Genomic DNA, 21,768 nt, shown 5'->3' on the forward strand with positions numbered 1-21,768 from the left:
GACTAGGGAAGATGCACAGACATGAGCTCTGAATCCACTGCTCGCCCCATAAATAAATCTCATGGAAATCAGCACTAGTTGTAATATTACTAAGTTTGCAGACTAGAGCATGCAAATAAGCCGAGACCAGTTAAATGGATGAGCAGGTGGATTTTAGACACCAAAATGTTTTCTATAATGTTCACAGGCTCTCACAATGATGAATTATTGCACAAGACTTTGACAGATGTTGGTGCAAATGCAAATATACGAATCGAACTACTGAAGCACTTATGTTGCTTTAATGCAGGTAATGTGTGGCATGGGCCATTGACGAACTTTATAAAATACAACTAGTCATCATCATCATCATAGGCAGTCCCTCGAACGAGGATGACTTGCTTCCACAAGGTGTCACAGATGTTTCAATGAAGGACCCGATGTTCCAGTCCTGAACTCCAACTGAGGGGGTGGAAGATGCCTGTGCATGGAGTTTTTTTTAATGTGTGCTGACCGTCAGCCACCACACAGGCTCGGCAGAGCTAGGCCGATATCCAGTGGTTATCCAAGGGTTGAACTAGGACGACTGGAGACCTGCTCTACTGCATGGACCGAGTGCGCACACATATCGCAGTGTGGACTGGCCCGTGCTGCCCATAGGTCCTCGGATCTTCTGGGCCCCGTACCCTCATTCGCCGCACCTTCGCCCACAGTGTTCCAGGGCCCGGCGCTCCAACTTTATCGATAGCCCCGGCCTGCGGTGGTGTTCTCTCACAGGTCGGGGCAGCCCACAATGTAGACCACGATAATGTGCACCAGGCAATAGTCAGTCACAGTTATAGTACCATGTGCTGGGCTGGGCACCCCATTACAGAGAGGATTTACTCCATGCAAGACAGAAAAACCTGCATTTTTATAGCGCCTTTGGCATCCTCATGACATCGTCCCCTGAAAGATGCGATGGTTTCTGCTTCACCGACTCCCTAGCAACTCCCAATGAGCCTCCTCGTGTTCAGTGACTTTTAAACTGATGACCCCCCTCATCACTGATTCCCTGGTCACCCTATCAAAACCCTGCATAATTTTTTTTAAAAACCATGAAATCTCCTCTTGGCTTTCTCTGCTACAGTGGAAAGTGTCACAGTATCTCAAGTCTCTCCTCGTCCATGATAACGTCCTGATTAATCAGCGCTGCGGCAACTAGTATATTAGGCAGTCCCTCGTATCGAGGATGACCGGCTTCCACACCAAAAAAGGAGTTCACAGCTGTTTCAATAAGTGACCGGATATTCCAGCACGGTCCTAATGTGCCCACATATTCCTACTGTCCATAGACTGTAGTGTGGGCTGGCCCATGCTGCCTCTGGGGCCTCGCCTCTCCTGAGCCCCAATCTCTCTCCGCCCCTCTGCCGCATCTCCGCCCCGGTCATTCGTCGCACCTCTGCTGTACCTGGGCCCCGAAGTTCCTGCCCACGCTCCAATCGTCGACCTGGATTTTGGTGACATCGCCCAGTCGCCTTCTTCGAAGCCTGGAACGGTTCGCGCTATATCTTGAAGTGGCATGCTCTTCCTTACATCCCCGACCTGTGGCTGGTGTTTCCTTGTAGGTCAGGACATCACACTGGTTCCAGGGCCGCCGTTCCATACAACTACAGCCAAGCTGGGTCACCGATTATGTGCTGATTTTCTCAAATGTTCAGAGCATAGAGTATTTCATAGAATTTTGCAGCACAGAAGGAGGCTTCTGAAAGTTACTACTGAATCTGCTTTCCCCACCCTTCAGGCAGTGCATTCTAGAACAGAACTCAATGCCTATTAAAAAATTCTCATCTTCCCTCTGGTTCTGTTGTCAATTACCTTAATTGTGTCCTCTGGTTTCTCCTAATTTACTCTCATCAAAACCCCTCATAAATTTTAAGCATGTCTATTAAATTTCCCCGTAACCTTCTCTGCTCTAAGGAGAACAATCTCTTCATAATTGAAGTCACTCAGCCCTTGTATGATTTTGGTAAATCTCCTCTACACCCTCTCCAAGGCCTTGACATCCTTCCTAAAATGTGTTGCCCAGAATTGGTCATAATACTCTAGCTGAGGCCTAACCAGTGATGTATAAAATGTTAACAAAATTTGTACTCTATGGCTCTATTTATAAAGCCAAAGATTGCATATGGTTTAACAGCTTTAACAACTTGTACTTCCAACTTCAAAGATTTGTGTTCGACATCACATTTGATTGAAAGTAACTAGCTTTCCTTACTTTTGCAGGAGTTTTATCAGCTGGTGCTGACAGCTTAGGCCGCTGATTAACAGTGTTTCATACTCTTATTTAACCTCCTCGTGTAATGAAGATAATAATGATTTGTGAAAGCATTTAAAATTCTTTTTAAATTGAGAACCAATTGAGTACAAGACGAGGAATGTCATATTCCTGCAGATACTATTTTCATGAAAGATAAGGCGAGAGAAAAGATGAGGGGGCAGTGTTAGTGAAGGATTCAATCATATCTCTATAATCCAAGATATCCTGAGGGTTGCATTAAAAATACCTACCAATGGATTCACAAACTCGGAAAGGAAATAGAAACATAGTAATTGTTGTAAAAAGACCAAGGTTCATCTCGTTTGCTTTCTCCCATCCTGGCAGTCTCATGAAAGCATTTGGAAAGCATTTGGAAACAGGATCGGTCCAAGTCAGCATGGATTTATGAAAGGGAAATCATGCTTGACAAATCTTCTGGAATTTTTTGAGGATGCAACTAGCAGAGTGGACAAGGGAGAACCAGTGGATGTGGTGTTTTTGGACTTTCAAAAGGCTTTTGACAAGGTCCCGCACAAGAGATTGTTATGCAAAATCAAAGCACATGGTATTGGGGGTAATGTACTGACGTGGATAGAGAACTGGTTGGCAGACAGGAAGCAGAGAGTCAGGATAAACTGTTCCTTTTCAGAATGGCAGGGCTCAGTGCTGGGACTCCAGCTCTTTACAATATACATTAACGATTTAGATGAAGGAATTGAGTGTATTATCTCCAAGTTTGCAGATGACACTAAACTGGGTGGCGGTGTGAGGAGTTCGCAAAGAGGCTGCAGGGTGACTTGGACAGGTTAGGTGAGTGGGCAAATGCATGGCAGATGCAGTATGATGTGGATAAATGTGAGGTTATCCATTTTGGGGGCAAAAACATGAAGGCAGAATATTATCTGAATGGCAGCAGATTAGGAAAAGGGGAGGTGCAACGAGACCTGGGTGTCATGGTTCATCATTCATTGAAAGTTGGCATGCAGGTACAGTGGGCGGTGAAGAAGACAAATGGTACGTTGGCCTTCATAGCTAGGGGATTTGAATATAGGAGCAGGGAGGTCTTACTGCAGTTGTACGGGGCCTTATTGAGGCCTCACCTGGAATATTGTGTTCAACTTTGGTCTCCTAATCTGAGGAAGGACGTTCTTGCTATTGAGGGAGTGCAGTGAAGGTTCACCAGACTGATTCCAGGGATGGCTGGACTGTCATATGAGGAGAGACTGGATCAACTGGGCCTGTATTCACTGGAGTTTACAAGGATGAGAGGGGATCTCATAGAAATGTATAAGATTCTGACGGGACTGGACAGGTCAGATGCGGGAAGAATGTTCCCAATGTTGGGGAAGTCCAGAACCAGGGGACATAGTCTTAGGATAAGGGGTATGCCATTTAGGACTGAGATGAGGAGAAACTTCTTCACTCAGAGTTGTTAACCTGTGGAATTCCCTGCTACAGAGAGTTGTTGATGCCAGTTCATTGGATATATTCAAGAGGGAGTTAGATCTGGCCCTTACGGCTAAGGGGATCAAGGGGTATGGAGAGAAAGCAGGAAAGGGGCACTGAGGGAATGATCAGCCTGCACCTATTTTCTATGTTTCTATGATACAACAATAATGGAGTTGTTGCCTAATCATGGCAATCATTCTCTTATCAATTAGTCCACAACTGACCCAAACATAAAGCAAGAAAACCCAGAGTGGTGGAAAGCTTTGAATATCATAGGTCCAAAGCATGCCACATTTATCATATCTCAAATTACATACACACACATACATATTATATATACAGCCAGACATATACATATATATTATATATTGTTTTCTGAATTAAATCTTGGTATGGTTATGATTCAATTCTGGTATGCATTATAAGCAAGTGGAAAAGCATTTGAGGTGGACATCAGCAAGCAGTTCAGAAAGAATTAAGGGAAAAGATATACAAGAACACGACTTTAAAATTGAGTGATTTTATATCCCAAGGTTGACTGGAACAAAGAATGCATGTAATCAAAGTGGGGAGTGCTTTTTAGAATGCATCCATGACTGCTTCAAGATCAGTGTGTTTCTCGTCCAACAAGTGAGGAACCAATATAAAAACAGAAAATGCTGGAGATACTCATCAGGTCAGGCAGCATCTGTGGAGAGAGTATTTATAGCATTTTCTGTTTTTATTTCAGATTTCCAACATCTGCAGTATTTTACTTTGGTAAAGAACTATTGCTTGATTTAGTTCTGGGAAATGATTAAGAGTACAATTGGAAAATAGTAAGCACAACATAGTTAGGTTCAATGGAAGAATAGAAAAGGATAATGAACACAGGAGGCGGTCATTTAGCCCCTCGAGTCTGTTCGACCCTTCAACGAGATCATTTCTGATCTGTGACCCAACTCCAAATACTTGCATTTGCCCCATATTCCTTAATACCTCAGGTTAATAAAAATCAATCTCAGATTTGAATCTCAGATTTAAAGTTAATAATTGACCAAGAACCAATTGCCATTTGCAGAAGAAAGTTCCCAAACTTCTACCACCCTTTGTGTGTAGAAATGTTTCCTAATTTCACTCCTGAAAGGCCTGGATTAATTTTTTTTTTTTAAGAAACTCCCTAACAAGCAGAAATAGTTTCTCCCTATCTATCCCATCGATTCCCCTTAATATTTTGAAAACTTTGATCAAATCACCCCTTAACCTTCTAAATTCTAGGATTGTAGAAGGCGTACTAGATGAACCTTGGTCTTTCTTTGTCCAGAGAGTCAATGAGAAGGGTGCCAAAGAGACAGATTGAGAGAGTAATTTTGAAGGAAAAATTGGATAAATATTGAAAGAGAAAAATACAAGGTAAGGGGAAATTGAATTAATTCTGGATTGCTCAAACAATGGGCCCAAGTTTCCACATGATTCGCGCCTGATTTTTTAGGAGCAACTGGTGGAGAACGGACTATTTTAGAAATTGCAATTCTCCACATTTTTTTTTCTGCAGTTCTAGTTAGGTAGAACAGTTCTAGTTTAGAACAGAATTTTTTCTTCAAAAGGGGGCGTGTCCGGCCACTGACGCCTGATTTGAAAGTTTCCACAGTGAAAATGTACTCCAAACTAAAGTAGAATGGCGCCAGTGAAGATTTTTGTAGAACTGAAAAATCCTGTTCTACACATTAAAAAATCAGGCGCAGGTTACAAATTCGGCGTCCAGAACGAGGTGGGGGGGGGAAGGGGGAAGGGAACTCATTAAATTCGACAATAAATCCTTATTTATACTTATACAAATAAATCCAACCTGAATAAACATTTATAAGCCAAGAAAAGATTAAATAAACCATCTTCCTACCTGTGTGAAAGTGCTTCAGGCACGGAGAATTCTGCAGCCGTTCGTGCCGCTGAGCGGGAGGGGGAGAGAGAGAGAGAGAGAGAGAGAGAGAGAGAGAGAGAGAGAGAGAGGAGAGAGAGGAGAGAGAGGAGAGAGAGGAGAGAGAGGGAGAAAGAGAGGAGAGAGAGGGAGAAAGAAAGAGAGGAGAGAGAGAGAGAGAGAGAGAGAGAGAGAGAGAGAGAGAGAGAGAGAGAGAGAGAGAGAGAGAGAGAGAGAGAGAGGAGTGAGGGAGGGAGGGAGGGAGAGCGCGGGGTGGGGGGGGGGGGGGAGGGAGAGGTCAGGTCGGATCGGGTCGGGTCAGTCAGGGGGGGGAGCGGGTGTCGGGTCGGGGCGGGGAGCGGGTGTCTGGTCGGGGCGGGGAGCGGGTGTCTGGTCAGTCGGGTCTGGTCGGCGGGAGGAGCGGGGGTCAGGTCGGGTCTGGTCGGCGGGGGAGCGGGTGTTGGGTTTGGTCGGTGGGGCGGGGGGAGGGTGTCGGGTCTTGTCGGGGGCAGGGAGCAGGAGCTGGCCGTGGGAGGAGCCTTATTCACGCAGCCCCAGTGAGGCCATTCAGCCAGGGCTCGGGGCTGCGTGCTTCGGGCCCCTCCCACACAGTTCGGCGCCTGGAGCTACTGCACTTGCGTGCCGACTGTAGCGCGCATGTGCAGAGGTCCCGGCACTGTTTTCAGCGCAGGGACCTGGCTCCGCCCCCACCACAGCTCGTGCTGGCTGCACCGAGGGCCAGAGGACCTGCAGGTAGGTGGAGAAAACCGAGGATTTTTTTCGGCGCCGTTTGAGGCGCGAAAAACGGGCGCCCAGCTCGGAGGGGCGCCCGTTTTTTTTCATGTGGAAACTTGGGCCCATAGAGTCATCAAAAATATGAGCTGATTAGTTTGCAGCACAGAAGGAGACCAAAAACAAACTGATACAATGGTTCTTGTCTGGGGGCGTTATATGATGGGGTTGCAATATGTGGGAAAAACATATCTGTACTGTCATGACATTTTCAACCATGCGTTTCCCCAGAACCAAAGAACCTCAGCTATATGGTTATGCTTGAAGAAAAATTTATATTTCAAAACAGTCCAACTCAGAAAGCTATAGACAGACATTCAACATGAAAAGACATACAATACTACTGAAAGGGTTAATCTGCTGTTTAGTGCCAATAACAGTCAATACTCAAGTTTGTAGAAACGGGCCCAAATTTCCCATGAGTTGCAACCGTTTTTTTTTAAATGTAATTTGATTTTTCTGGTGTATCTTTTTCGTTGCAAATATGGCCATTTAATTTGCGCCAGTGTAAGTGAGTTAGTTAGGTTTTTTGTTAGGTCAGTTTTTTTTCCCCCAAAAGGGGGCGTTCCCAGCCACTTACACCATGTATGCCAATTTGGCCAGAAAAAAGTTGTATTAAACCAACTGAGGGCAGTGCATGTGTCCATTTTTGTCTGCACAGAAAGACCTTACTCACAATTAAGGAATCGGTGCAAGTGACTACATTTAAAAGCACCACCAAGCACTAAACAAGGCATAAAAAGTAATAAGCAATCAAATAAAAAATAAAAAATAGAAGGAACCCTGCACCTAAAGCACCAAAATCAATCAGTAAATAATAAAAAAAATAGAAGTCCTACCTTGGGGAACGCAGCGGTCTGCCGATGAGGGAGCCCATTCGGCCAGGGCTAGGGACGGCGCGCTTCTACACCTCCCATACAGCCTGCAGTGCGCGTTTGCCGAAACGGCCTGCCAGGAGCTACTGCACATGCGCGCAGACTCTAGCGCGCAAGTGCAGAGGTTCCGGCACTGTTTTCAGCGCCAGGACCTAGCTCTGCCCCCTTCTCTTCATTGTATGGCCGAGAATCGGTCATGATCGCAGGGAGTTTTTCCGGCGCTGCTTCTGAGATAAAAAGTCAGCGGAGGGCTCAGAGGTGCGCAGAAAAAAATGGAGGGCCAAATTTGGGCCCAACGGCATTGCCTTCAGCAAGGGCCACAAGAAACCATGAATGGTTTATTCCAGTATTAAGTACCATATGAAAAGCAACAACTCTTACAACCAGATGAAGAGATTATGGTTTCCATTTCTGAAATGCACTTCAAAGCTGCGATACTTGCTGCTGAAAAGATGAATCACAAAGACTGCAAAAGAAAATGCAACTTGCGGACATGCTTGAAAATAAAAAATTTGATTTTCTTTAGCCTCCAAGATTATGCAATAGAATTTTGCACAACTGCCAACAGTGGCTAGGACCAATTATTTGCCCGAAAAGCAATATTAAACATGTGGTGTGCCTCTTGTAACTAGATGGCAAAAATCTGCTTGCAATCATTTCTTGCGTCTGTAGAAAATGTATTAAATGCAATCAGTTGCAGTACATTTTGAGCTCACTATGGGTATGGGAGCAATTTCCTCAGTATGCGCTGGCAGCAAGTACCATTTTCTACCACAGCACACATCAGATAATCACAGGCATCGTGCCTGCAAATTTGATGACCAATGCGCAAATGATAGCCAGCCTTGCGTCTCCCAGTCTCCTGCAACACACGAACCATCTCATAGGAGCACTAGAATAGGTATACAAGCGCAACCGGTTGCACGAAGGAGATTTCAGTTCAGTAATGAGAAGAACAAAGTAGTAAAATCCACAAAGTGGACAATGTAAAAGTAAAGATTTTATTTGTTTTACATTGATATCTGTCATGATGCAAGAGGAAGACCCGTGAGGTAGCAGTGTCAGAGAACATTCAGGAGGTTGGTGGAAGAAGTGGGTCAAATGTTGGGATGCTGATTTGCTGGGGGTGGGGTGGTTAAAGTTTGCTTTGCAGAATCTCAATTTGTTGCCTTACAGCTCTGGCAGTACGGCTTGGGGACTTGGTCTTCCCCATCTTGCTCCTGCACTTCCCCTTGTGGCACCTGCAAGGCTTGGCCCCTCGAAATAACAGTAGTGTAGCATGCAGCAAACCACAACAAATCTGAATAAATTTTCGGGGCTACACTGCAGGACTCCACCAGATCTGTTGCGGCATCGGAACCATTGTTTGAGGACGCTTATGAAAACTCCAATTTCTATATGGCTCTCATTGTATTGATGCTCAGCATCTGTACCCGGGTTCTTGGTCAGGGCACTGTCTCCAAGAAGCCAGCCTGACACTTGTAGGTCTGGGTCGAAGACATGGGGAAATTGAGGACTGCCGCAGAATGAAGGCATCATGACTACCACCAGGAAACTGAGGCACAGACCGGCATTATTCACTGCCTGTGGTCACAAACCATCTGAACATTCAAGGAGTGGAACCTCTTTTCATGATAAAACATAGCTGGTTCTTGAAGTGGCTAACGTTGGGCAAGGTGTGGGCAGTTCTTGAACCTGAGAAATCCAACAATGTGGTAAAATCAGACAGCTCTCCCCTCCTGATCAGCAACCTGCATTGGGAAGCTGATGTATTGCTGTTTCCTTGTGAAGATAGCCTCCACCACCTGTTTCATGGCCAGCAAACTGACTGGTGTTGATGTCACCTGTTGCAGTCCGAATTGAGCATGTGATCTGGGCCAATGCTTAACTGCAGCATTGAGGGAGCATACTATTGTCAAGGACATCATCTTTCAGTAACAGCATCAGGTAAGACAAGATATTGATCAATCAGACATCCTACCTGCCTGTTAGAGCAAATATTACAAGAACCCATAGCATCCCAGTTTCCTTGTTAATATTAAATGATCAATTAATGCAAAGAAACAGATTAACTGCTCATTTATCATACTGCCGTCTGTGGGATCTGCTGTTCACAGATTGGATGGCATTTGCTTACAAAACAGTGACTACATTTCAAAACGTCATTATATGGCTATAAAGGTCTTTAGGACATCCAAGGACGTAAAAAGTGTTATAGAACTGCAAGTAATTTCTCGTTAATTTGAGAAAGCTGATTTACTTATCTACTGTTATTCTTACATTTGGTTTTGCCAATTTTATTTTCTTAAATAAACCCGAATCATAGTTGAAATCTGAGATTTACCATTTATCAGTGTTATTTGTCCAACAGTTGGAGAGATCTGGATTTACTGTTTGCAATGTAAGCAAGATTACTTTTTACCCAGGGCACAGTGCCTCCCAAATTACTTTGTACATTAAGTCATATTGCAGTTCATTGAAATCATGAACTTGCTTTGCACTGGGCACCTGAATCATCACACTACTCAATGCCTTAACTACCTAAACCATCAGGGGTGACAGGAGATAATTTAATAGTGTAGATTTGGCTGGGTATGAGCCAACAGTTAAAAGGTGAACCACACTTGAAATTCACCACACTTAAGATTTTAAAACTAGAGGAAATGGAAATGCTACAGTGCTTCTTGGTCACTGAGCTCTAACTGGTTATTTGCCATTTGGCACTCTACTGTTGTCTTGAACACAGCTGTTCTTCCCAACCAAAGAGAATTATCTGTTGCAAGACATGGATGAAGGAGCATCGAACTTAACAACAACTTGTATTTATATAGCGCCTTTAACGTAGTGAAACGTCCCAAGACGCTTCACGGGAATATTGAGACATAGAATTTGACACCGAGCCATATAAGTAGAAATTAGCGCAGGTGACCAAAAGCTTGGTATAATAGGTATGTTTTAAGGAGTGCCTTGAAGAAAGAAAGAGAGGCGGAGAGGTTTAGGCAGAGAGTTCCAGGGGTTGGGGCCTAGTCAACAGAAGGCACGGCCACCAATGGTTGAGTGATTATAATCAGGGATGCTTAGGAGGGCAGAATTAGAGGAGACATCTCAGGACGTTGTGGGGCTGGAGGAGATGAGAGAGAGTTAGAGAGGGGCAAGGTCATGGAGGGATTTCAAAATAATGATGAGAATTTTGAAATCGAGGCGTTGTTTAACCAGAAAATCAATGAGCACAGGGATGATGGGTGTGCGGAAGTTGGTGCGAATTAGGACACGGGCAGCCGAGTTTTGGATCATCTCTAGTTTATGTAGGGTAAGGAATACATTGGAATAGTCAAGTCTTGAGGTAACAAAGGCATGGATGAGGGCTTCAGCAGTAGATGAGCTGAAGCAAGGCAGAGGTGGGCGATGTTATGGAGATGGAAATGGGCAGTCTTAGTTATGCTGCAGATGTGATCGAAAGCTCATTTCAGGGTCAAATATGACACCAAGGTTGCGAACAATGTGGTTCCGCCTCAGACAGAAGTTGGGGAGAGGGATGGAGTCAGTGTCTCAAGAACGGAACTTGTGGCGAGAACCAAAAACGGCTTCGATCTTCCCAATATTCAATTGGAGAAAATTTCTGCTCATCCAGAACTGGCTGTCGAACAAGCAGTATGACAATTTAGAGACCATGGAGGGGTTGAGAGAAGTGGTAGTGAGGTAGAGCTAGGTGTCAGCAGCGTACATGTGGAAACTGACGCTGTGTTTCCGGATGATATCGCCAAGGGGCAACATGTAAATGAGAAATAGGAGGGGGCAAAGGATAGATCCTTGGGAAACACCAGAAATAACGATGCGGGAGCGGAAAGAGAAGCCGTTGCAGGTAATTCTCTGGCTACGATTAGATAGATAAGAATGGAACCAGGCAATTGCTGTCCCACCCAACTGGACAACAGTGGAGAGGCGTTGGAGAAGGACAGAGCGGTCAACTGTGTCAAAGACTGCAGGCAAGTCAAGAAGGACAAGATAAAATAGCTTTATGACAAATCACCGATCGATGGCTAAAATGACAGCCTGGTCAGAAGTGGTCTATTTATGTAATGTGAATAGCCTGGCAACTTGCCATTTCATTACTTTCACCTTCTCTCCCCTTTCCATGATAGCCATTGCCAAACCAGATTGCTCAACATTTAGAGGCGCCAATTCAAATTGGTAGAAGAGGCAAAAGTTAACCAATGTACAGGTGCTCAGGGAAAACAAATCTCAAAAATTAGTTGACAAAGTTTCTAGCCTTAGCTTTGTTCAAGATGTGCAATGCAAACCTTACGAAAGGTATGCAAGATGCTTCAGAGGACAGGGAAATTAAACTTGCGAGCAGAAACGGGTGCCTGCTGGGAAAGAGTTGAAAAGGGCAACGTTCATGATCAGCAAGAGCTTCTTTATTACAGACAGTGATAGCTTTCCAGAATACAATCAAAAAGGAGGAATGGCCTTCTTCATTTTATACATTAAGTCCAATAATAAATTCACTATCAACAGAAATTTTCAACATGCTTGGACTTATTTTTATGCCTGTTCTATCCACAGATGGCAAATTATTGCCTGCTCCCGTTCCAATGAAGTATCCTCTTAAGTTTAGTCATTCAATGCCCAATATTTTTGTATCTCTTTTTATTGTTCATTCTCACGATATGGGTGTCGCTGGTCAGATTAGCACTTCGCCCATCTTTCATGCAGCAATTTCATCTTGTCCATTGTATGCTCTAAAGAAGGTAGCGGCAGGTCATTTTCTTATACCGCTGCAATTTGTATGGTGAAGGTACTCCCACAATGCCATTACGAAGGGAGATCCAGGATTTTGACCCAACAACGACAAAGGAACAGCAATATATCCCCAAGTCAGGATGGTGTGCGACTTCGAGATGATCTTGTTCCCATGCACCTGCTGTCCCTGTCCTTATAGGTGGAGGTCATGGGTTTGGGAGGTGCAGCCGAAGGAGGCTTGGCGAGTTGCTGCAGTGCATTCTTGTGGTAGTAGCCATTGCAGCCATAGTACAATGGTGATTGAGGGAGTTGATATTTAGGCTAGTGGATGAAGTACTGATCAAGCAAACTGCATTTCCCTGGATGATGTTGAGCTTTGAATGTTGTTGCTCCTGACTGCAGCATTGTAGGCGGCGAAAAGGCTTTGGGAGTCAAGCGTTGACACTCAGTACAGAATACCCAGCCTCTGTCCTGCTCCAGCAGCCACAGCATTTCTGTAACTGACTCAGTTGAGTTACTGGTCAATGATAACGTCCCCCAGGATGTTCACGGCGGGAGACTCAACAACGGTAATGCAATTGAGCGCCATTGGGAGGAGGCAAGACTCTTTGCTGCAGATGGTCATTGGCTGGCACTAACTACTTATAAGACTAATCCTGGATGTTGTCACATCTTGCTACATGCAAGCATGGACCGCTTCTTTATCTGAGGAATTGCAAATGGAGGTGAACACTGTGCAATCATCAACAAACAGCCCCACTTCGGACCATATGGATGGAAGGAAAGTCATTGTTGAAGATGCTGAAGATAGATGGCATGTCCTGGGGTTGACATGACTGGCCTCCAACAATCTCAACCATCTTTTGTCAGTTCTGACTCCAGCCACTGACATCTTCCCGTTGACCCCCATCAACCAGTTTTACGATGGCTCGTTGGTGGCACACTCGGTCGAATGCTGCCTTGATGTCAATGGCGATCATTCTCCCATCACATCTGAAATTCAGCTGGTTTCCCTGTTTGGATCAAGGTTGTAATGAATTCCGTAATCAAGTGGTCCTGGCAGAACACAAACTGAGCATCAAATGATTGATGAGCAAATGCTGCTTGAAAACACTATTGCCAACTCCTTCCATCACTTCGCTGCCGATTGGGTAGAGGCTGATGGGATGATTAGTGCCCGGGTCGGAGTAAACTGCTTTTTGTGGACAGGACCTACCTGGGCAATTTTCCACAATTTTACAAGAGTGTTGCAGCTGCACTGGAACAGCTTAGCGAGGGAGCTGAAGAAGCAAAGTGCACGAGATGATGAAACACAGAGCTATCTCTGGTATGAGCAAATTATACCTTCCAATCCTTTTTTTTTGATCTGGTGCTTTTAAAGACATTCACATAAAATATTGACAGAATACATGTCATAGCAATAAGAAATGCTAGGCATCGTTTGTGCCATTCTAAGACTAGAAGCACAAGAACATTAGATATCAGAGCAGGAGCAGGAGCAGGCCATACGGCACCTCGAACCTGCTCTGCCATGCAACAAGATCGTGGCTGTTCTGATGTTGGCCTCAACTTCACTGTCCTGCCTGTTCCCCGTAACCCTCGATTCCTCTATAGTTCAAGAATCTGTCAATCTCAGCTTTGAATATATTCAATGACTCAGCCTACACAGTTCTCTGGATTAGAGAATTCCAAAGATTCATGACTCTCCAAGAACAAATTCTTCCTCATCTCCGTCTTAAATAGGCGATCCCCTATTTTGAAGCTATACCCCCTAGTTCTAGATTCCCCCATGAGGGGAAACATCCTCTTAGCATCTACATTGTCAAGCCCTCTCAGAATCTTACGTTTCAATAAGATCACCTCTCACTCTTCTAAACTCCAATGAGTACAGGTCCACCTTTCCTCATAAAACAACCCCTTCATCCCACGAATCAACCGAGTAAATGAAAAAATGGGTTGGGGGTCAGGTGAAGGGAAATTTAGATATCGAAAGAGAACGGTCAATGCAATAGAGCAGTGAAAGGTCAATGCAATAGAGCAGTGTAGCGATTTGGGTAAAGAGTGTGACAGGAAGGGACAGAGTGTTTAATGATCGCAGTGCAGCAGAGAATAAGGTCAAAGCAGGGAACAATGGTTAAAAAATAAATTAATTAAAGGCTCTTTATCTGAATGCATGGAGCATTCGTAACAAGATAGAGAAACCAGTGACACAAAGAGATAAATGGGTTTGATCTAATAGCCATTACAGAGATGTGGTTGCAAGGTGACCAAGGTTGGGAACAAAATGTTCCAGAGTAGTTGACGTTTCCAAAAAACAGGCAGATTGATTAAAGGAAGGGGGGGGGGCGGGGAGGGGGGAGTGTCCTATCCCTGATAATAAAGGATGACAAGGATGAGAGAAAGGATCTCGGCTCGGAAGATCAGGAAGTAGAATCAGTTTGGGTGGAGCCAAGAAATTCCAAGGGATTGAAAACACTGGTGGAAGTAGTATAGAGGCCCCTGAAAAGTAGCTATACCATTGGACGGAATATTTATCAAGAACTAGTAGGAGCTTGTACCAACAGTAATGCAGTAATTGTGGGGGACTTTAATCTTCATATAGACTGGACAAATCAAATTGGCAAAGATAGTCTGAAGGACAAGTTCATGGAATACATTCGGGACAGTTTCCTCGAACAATGTGTCGTGGAACCAACCAGGGGAACAGGCTATTTTACAACTTGTATTGTGTAATGAGACAGGGTTAATTAGCAATCTCAGTAAAGGATCCTCTGGGGCAGAGTGATCATAATATAATGGAATTTCACATTATGTTTGAGAGTGACTTGCCCAAGTCCAAAACTAGAGCCTTAAGTTTAAATAAAGCCAATTATATAGATATGAAGGGCAAGTTGGCTAAGGTAGATTTGAAAAATAGATTAAAAGGTATGACAATAGATAAGCAATAGCATTTAAATAAATACTTCATAGTTTTCAACAAAAATATATTCCATTGAGAAACAAAATCTGCACAGGAAAAGTGATCCATCCATGGCTAAAGAGGTTAAGGATAGCATTGGATTGAAAGAAGCTTAAAATGTTGCGAAGAATAGTAATAAGCCTGAGGATTGGGAGTTTCAGAAACCAGCAAAGAATGACAAAAAGTTGATGAGGGAAAAAATAGATTGAGAGAGAAAACTAGCAACAAATATAAAAACAGATTGTAAGAGCTTCGGCAAGTATATAAAAAGGAAGAGAATTAACAAAAGTAAATATTGGTCCCTTAGAGGCTGAGGCAGGAGAAATTATGTAGCATAAGGAAATGGCAGAAACGTTAAACAAATATTTTGTATGTCTTCAAAATGGTGAGGAACCAAGGGTATAATAAAGGTGAGAAACTTCATGTAATTAATATAAGTAGAGAAAAAGTACTAGAGAAACCAATGGGAGAAAAAGATAACAAATACAGCGGACAAGACGGCCTATATCCTTCTAAAAGCGGTAGCTGCAGAGATAGTGTATCCATTGGTTTTGATATTTCAAAATTCCCTAGATTCTAGAATGGTCCCAGCGGATTGGAAGGTTGCAAATATAACACTGCTATTCAAGAAAGGAGGGAGAGAGAAAACAGGGAACCACTGGCCAGTCAGCAGACGGCAGCGAGCAGGCGGAACATAAATTGAGTGGGCGGCCCAGAGACAGCGCAGACCAGAGTGGCGGCAGTGAGCTGATAGCAACTCAACACAGGAGGGATGTCAGAAACCAAAAGTGACATCGGCACAAGGGAAGGAGCTGACTGGTATGTAGCGAGTGAGTGGGGTTTTTTTTGTCTTCGAGTGTTAAGTTTATTTCATAGTTTAGCTTATAGTCTATTAACTAGAGGCATGGCAGGGCAGCTTAGTCCCGTGCAGTGCACATCCTGTGGCATGTGCAAAGTCCTGAACACTTCACGTAGCCTGGACGACCATGTGAGCAGGAGGGGTCTCCAGCTGCAGCAACTTGAGCTCCATGTTTCGGAGCTTGAGCAGTGGCTGGAGTCACTGCGGTGCATCCGCGACGCTGAGAGCTATGTGCATAGCATGTTTCTCGAGGTGGTCACCTCACAGATAAAGTGTGCAGGCAGGGAAGGAAGTAGGTGACAACCAGAGAGAAGTGGACGACGAGGCATGTAGGGCAGTAATCCCCTGAGTGCATCTTGCTCTCCAACCAGTATTCTGTTCTGAGTACTGGTGAGGGCGATCGTAACTCTGCGGAGTGCAGCCAAAGGCACGTCCACGACAGCACGGGTGGCTCAGCTGCACGGTGGGGGCGGGGGGAGAGAAGGGGCGGAGGGGGAAGAATGGAAGAGCAATAGTGGTAGGGAATTCAATAGTCAGGGGAGCAGATAGGTGCTCCTGCAGACGCAGGCTTGACTCCAAGATGGTATGGTGCCTCCTTGGTGCCAGGGTCAAGGATGTTACCGAGCAGTTGCAAGACATTCTGGAGAGAGAGGGTGAACAGCCAGAGGTCGTGGTCCATATCGGTACCAATGACAAAGATGAAAGAGGGATGACTTCCTGCAGGCAGAGTTTGGGGAGCTAGGAGAGAGATTAAAAAGTAGGACCTCAAAAGTTGGTAATCTCTGGGTTACTGCCGGTGCCAAGTGCTCATGAGTACAGGAGGAGGAGGATAGAGCAGACGAATGCGTGACTGGAGGGACGGTGCAGCCGGGAGGGCCTTCGATTCCTGAAGCATTGGGACCATTTCTGGGGGAGGTGGGAACTGTACAAGCCGGACGGATTGCACCTTAACAGAGCTGGGACCAGTATCCACGCAGGAAGTTTTGCTAGTGCTTTGGGGAGGGTTTAAAACTTGCTTGGCAGGGGGATGGGAACCGGAGAATAGATTCAGTGGAGAGAGATGTAAAGCTGGAATTGGGCAACAGAAAAGTACAAAATGAATTTGGAAGACAGAGGAAACAAGGGCTGGAAAATTGACATGGGAGTTTGGCACCACTAAATGGTATGTACTTCAATGCAAATTGCTGAGGCAACAGAATTGTTTGGCCTAACCATCAGCCTTAGTAAAACCGAGGTTCTCTATCAGCCTGCCCCTGGCACCACAGCACCTGCTCCCAGTCTTCATCGGCAGTATACAACTAAAGTCAGTGGACAGCTTCAAGTACCTTGGCAGCACCATATCAAGTGATGGGTCCTTGGACAAGGAGATTGATGCAAGGATCTGTAAAGCCAGCCAGGCACTTGGTCACTTGCTCACTAAGGTGATGAGTCACCACCACATCTGACTGTCAACTAAACTGTTGGTGTATAGAGCAGTCGTTCTCTCATCTCTCCTTTATGGATGTGAGACCTGGACACCCTACAGGCTTCACATCAAAAAGTTGGAAGCTTTCCATATGTGCAGTCTCAGATCTATACTCCACATACGCTGGCAAGACCGGGTGTCAAACTGAGAAGTTCTGGAGAGAGCACAATCAACTAGCATCGAGGTGATGATCATGCGGAGCCCAGTTCCGGTGGGCTGGATATGTCATCCGCATGGATGAGTCAAGGATCCCTCGTCAGCTTCTTCACGGCGAGTTCCGAGAAGGTCGAAGACACCAGGGACGCCCCCGCAAGCGCTACAAAGATTGCATCAAGGCTAACCTCCAGTACTGTGGTATCCGACCAAAGAACCTCGAGAATACAGCAGCTAATAAAATCCAGTGGCGAACCCTCACAAGGACTGCCTGCCAGACCTTCAAAGAAAGCCGATGTCAACGCCTGCAGGACACTAGAGATAAATGACATCAGGTGGCAGTACTGTCAGCATCAGGCACATCGAACTTCCCTTGTCCTATGTGCAAAAGACTATGTGCATCCAGAACTGGCCTATACCGACACTTGAAGACACATGCCATTGATGATTAGCACATCAACATCTTTGTTGGATACAACAGACGACCAAGATGTCAATGCGAGTATAGGGAATAAGGCAGATAGCTGAGAACACGTGGGAATACGACATTATAGCAATTACTGAGACATGGCTGAAAGAAGGGCAGGTATGGCAGATCAACATTCCTGGTTACAGAGTTTTCAGACGGGATAGAGAGGGGGGGGGGGGGGGGTTAAAAAAAAAAAGGAGGGGGGGGTCGAGGTATTAATTAAATGAACAATTACAGCTGTGAGAAGGAATGATATGTTAGAGGGGTCATCCAACGAGACCTTATGGGTTGAATGAAAGTAGAAAAAAGGGGCAATCAGACCATTGGGAATGTACGATGGACCTCCAGTCAGAAGGAGATAGAAGAGCAAATATGTGGGCAAATTGCTGCGAAGTACAAAAACAATAGAGCTGTAATAGTGAGGGATTTCAACTACCCAAATAGGGAAAAAAAGCAGCGTGACTGGTGCAGAGGGTGCGGAATTCCTAAAATGCATTCAGGAGAACTTCTTTAGCCAGTATGTAACGAGCCCAACAAGGAACGGGGTGGTTCTGGACTTGGTTTGGGGAATGAAGAGGGGCAGGTGGAAGGGGTATCAGTGGGAGAGCTTTTTGGAGCAAGTGATCATAATTCAGTAAGATTTAGGATAGTTATGGAAAAGGACAAAGAAAGGCCAGGAAAAAAAGTTCTCAATTGCGGTAAAGCCAATTTTGCTGAGCTGAGATGGGATTTCGGCAAGGTGACTCGAAACAGCTACTTGATGGTAAATCAATGTCAGAGCAGTGGAAGGCATTCAAGGAGGAGATCCTGAGGGTACAGAGCAAGTATGTTCCCTTAAAAAAAGTCGGGCAAAACAAATCTAGAGCCCCCTGGACCTCAAGGGACATAAGAACATAAGAAATAGGAACAGGAGTAGGCCATACTGCCCCTCGAGCCTGCTCCGCCATTCAATAAGGTCACGGCTGATCTGATCATGGACTCAGCTCCACTTCCCTGCCCGCTCCCCATAACCCCTTATCATTTAAGAAACTGTCCATTTCTGTCTTAAATTTATTCAATGTCCCAGCTTCCACAGCTCTCTGAGGCAGCGAATTCCATAGATTTACAACCCTCAGAAGAAATTCCTCCTCATCTCAGTTTTAAATGGGTGGCCCCTTATTCTAAGATCATGCCCTCTAGTTCTGGTCTCCCCCATCAATGAAAACATCCTCTCTGCATCCACCCTGTCATGCCCCCTCAATCTTCTGAATTCCAATGAGTAGAGGTCCAACCTACTGAACCTTTCCTCAGAAGTCAACCCCCTCATCTCTGGAATCAACCTAATGAATCTTCTCTGAACAGCCTCCAAAGCAAGTATTCCTTTCGTAAATATGGAAACCAAAACTGCACGCAGTATTCCAGGTGTGGCCGCACCAATATGCTGTATATAGCTGTAGTAAGACTTCCCTGCTCAGCATAAAGCATTTACTTCGGGAGTCTCGTATCTGGCATGCATACGATGTGGCATGCCCAGCGAAACTGATCAAGTGTGGTCAGTGCTTCAATACTGGGGATGTTAACCTGGTCGAGGACACTGATGTTGGTGCGCCTGTCCTCCCAGGATCTTGCGGAGACATCATTGGTGAAATACCTCCAGCGACTTGAGGTGCCATCTGTACATCGAACCTGCCTCAGACCCATACAGGAAGGCGGGTATTGCTACAGTCCTGTAGACCATGAGTTTGGTGATAGATTCGAGAGCCTGGTCTTCAAACACTCTTTTCCGCAGGCGGCCGAAGGCGATGCTGAATCTAATCATTTAAATAATAACTTGCTCTTTGATTTTTTTCTGCTAATGTGCAGGACCTCACACTTCATCTACCAAATTTTTGCCCGCTCATTTAGCCTGTCTATGTCCTTTTGCAGGTTTTTCGTGTCCTCCTCACACATGGCTTTTCCTCCCATCTTTGTATCGTCAGCAAACTTGGCTATGTTACACTCAGTCCCTTCTTCCAAGTCATTAATGTAGACTGTAAATAGTTGGGGTCCCAGCACTGATCCCTGCCAACCAGAGAATGAACCATTTATCCCGACTCGCTGTGTTCTGTTAGTTAGCCAATCCTCTATCCATGCTAATATATTACTCCCAATCCCGTGAACTTTTATCGTGTGCAGTAACCTTTTATGTGGCACCTTGTCAAATGCCTTCTGCAAGTCCAAATACACCACATCCACTGGTTCCCCTTTATCCACCCTGTTCGTTACATCCTCAAAGAATTTCAGTAAATTTGTCAAACATGATTTCCCCTTCATAAATCCATGTTGACTCTATCTGACCGAATCTTGCTTTTCCAAATGTCCTGCTACTGCTTCTTTAATAATGGACTCCAACATTTTCCCAACCACAGATGTTAGGCTAACTGGTCTATAACTTCCTGCTTTTTGTCTGTCTCCTTTTTTTAAAAAATAGGGGCGTTACATTTGCAGTTTTCCAATCTGCTGGGACCTCCCCAGAATCCAGGGAATTTTGGTAAATTACAACCAATGCATCCACAATCCCTGCAGCTACTTCTCTTAAGACCCTAGGATGCAAACCATCAGGTCCAAGGTATTTATCTGCCTTTAGTCCCATTATCTTACTGAGTACCACCTCCTTAGTGATTGTGATTGTTAAAATTCCTCCCCCGCTACAGCCCCTTGACTATCTACTGTTGGGATATTGTTAGTGTCCTCTACTGTAAAGACTGATACAAAATATTTGTTCAGAGTTTCTGCCATCTCCATGTTCCCCATTACTAGTTCCCCGGTCTCGTCTGCTAAGGGACCAACATTTACTTTAGCCACTCTTTTCCTTTTTATATACCTATAGAAACTCTTGCTATCTGTTTTTATATTTTGTGCTAGTTTACTTTCACAGTCGATCTTCCCTTTCTTAATCATTTTTTCTGTTATTCTTTGCTGGCTTTTAAAAGCTTCCCAGTCTTCTGTCCTCCCACTAGTTTTGACCACTTTATATGCCCTTGTTTTTAATTGGATACCGTCCTAGCCACGGATGGCTCTCTTTTCTCCTACACCCTTTTCTCCTCACTGGAATATAATTTTCTTGAGAGTTGTGAAATATCTCCTTAAATGTACGCTACTGTTCATCAACCGTCCTACACTTTAATCTATTTTCCCAGTCCACTTTAGCCAACTCTGCCCACATACCTTCATAGTCTCCTTTATTTAAGCTTAGTAGCTGGTTAGAGATACAACTTTCTCACCTGAATTTGAAATTCAATCATGCTATGATCACTCATTCCAAGGGGATCCTTTACTATGAGGTTGTTTATTAATCCTGTCTCATTACACAGGACCAGATCCAAGACAGCCTGACCCCTGGTTGGTTCCGTTACATACTGCTCAAGGAACCCGTCCCTTATGCACTCTATGAACACCTCCTCAAGGCTACCCAGACCACTTTGATTTGTCATACATGGTAAGATAAAGAACAAAAGGGAAGCTTATGACAAATTCCGAGAACTCAATACTGCAGAGGCTCTAGAGGAGCATAAGTAGTGCAGGGATGCAATTAAAAAAGATCAGTAAAGCAAAGAGAGAGCATGAAAGAATGTTGGCAAGTAAAATCAGGGAAATCCCAAAGATGTTTTATAAATACATTAAGAGCAAGAGGATAACTCAAGAAAGAGTGAGGCCTATGAGAGACCATAAAGGAAATGTGTGTGTGGAGGCAGAAGATGTGGGTATGATTCTTAATGAATACTTTGCATCTGTTTTCACAAGAGATGGGCGATGCAGACTTTGCAATCAGGGAGGAATGTGAGATAAACAGATAGAGAGGGGAAGTATT

At 44.7% G+C, this 21,768-nt stretch overlaps 1 protein-coding gene across 4 annotated transcripts in view; it reads right to left on the bottom strand.

Annotated features, from left to right (window-relative positions):
* The window catches only part of fer (fer (fps/fes related) tyrosine kinase), a 450,038-nt gene that overhangs the window by 312,937 nt on the left and 115,333 nt on the right, over window positions 1–21,768 (bottom strand). The window lies entirely within an intron of this gene.

This window comes from Pristiophorus japonicus, chromosome 1 (assembly GCF_044704955.1).
Source record: "Pristiophorus japonicus isolate sPriJap1 chromosome 1, sPriJap1.hap1, whole genome shotgun sequence".
Taxonomy (NCBI): Eukaryota; Metazoa; Chordata; class Chondrichthyes; family Pristiophoridae; genus Pristiophorus; species Pristiophorus japonicus.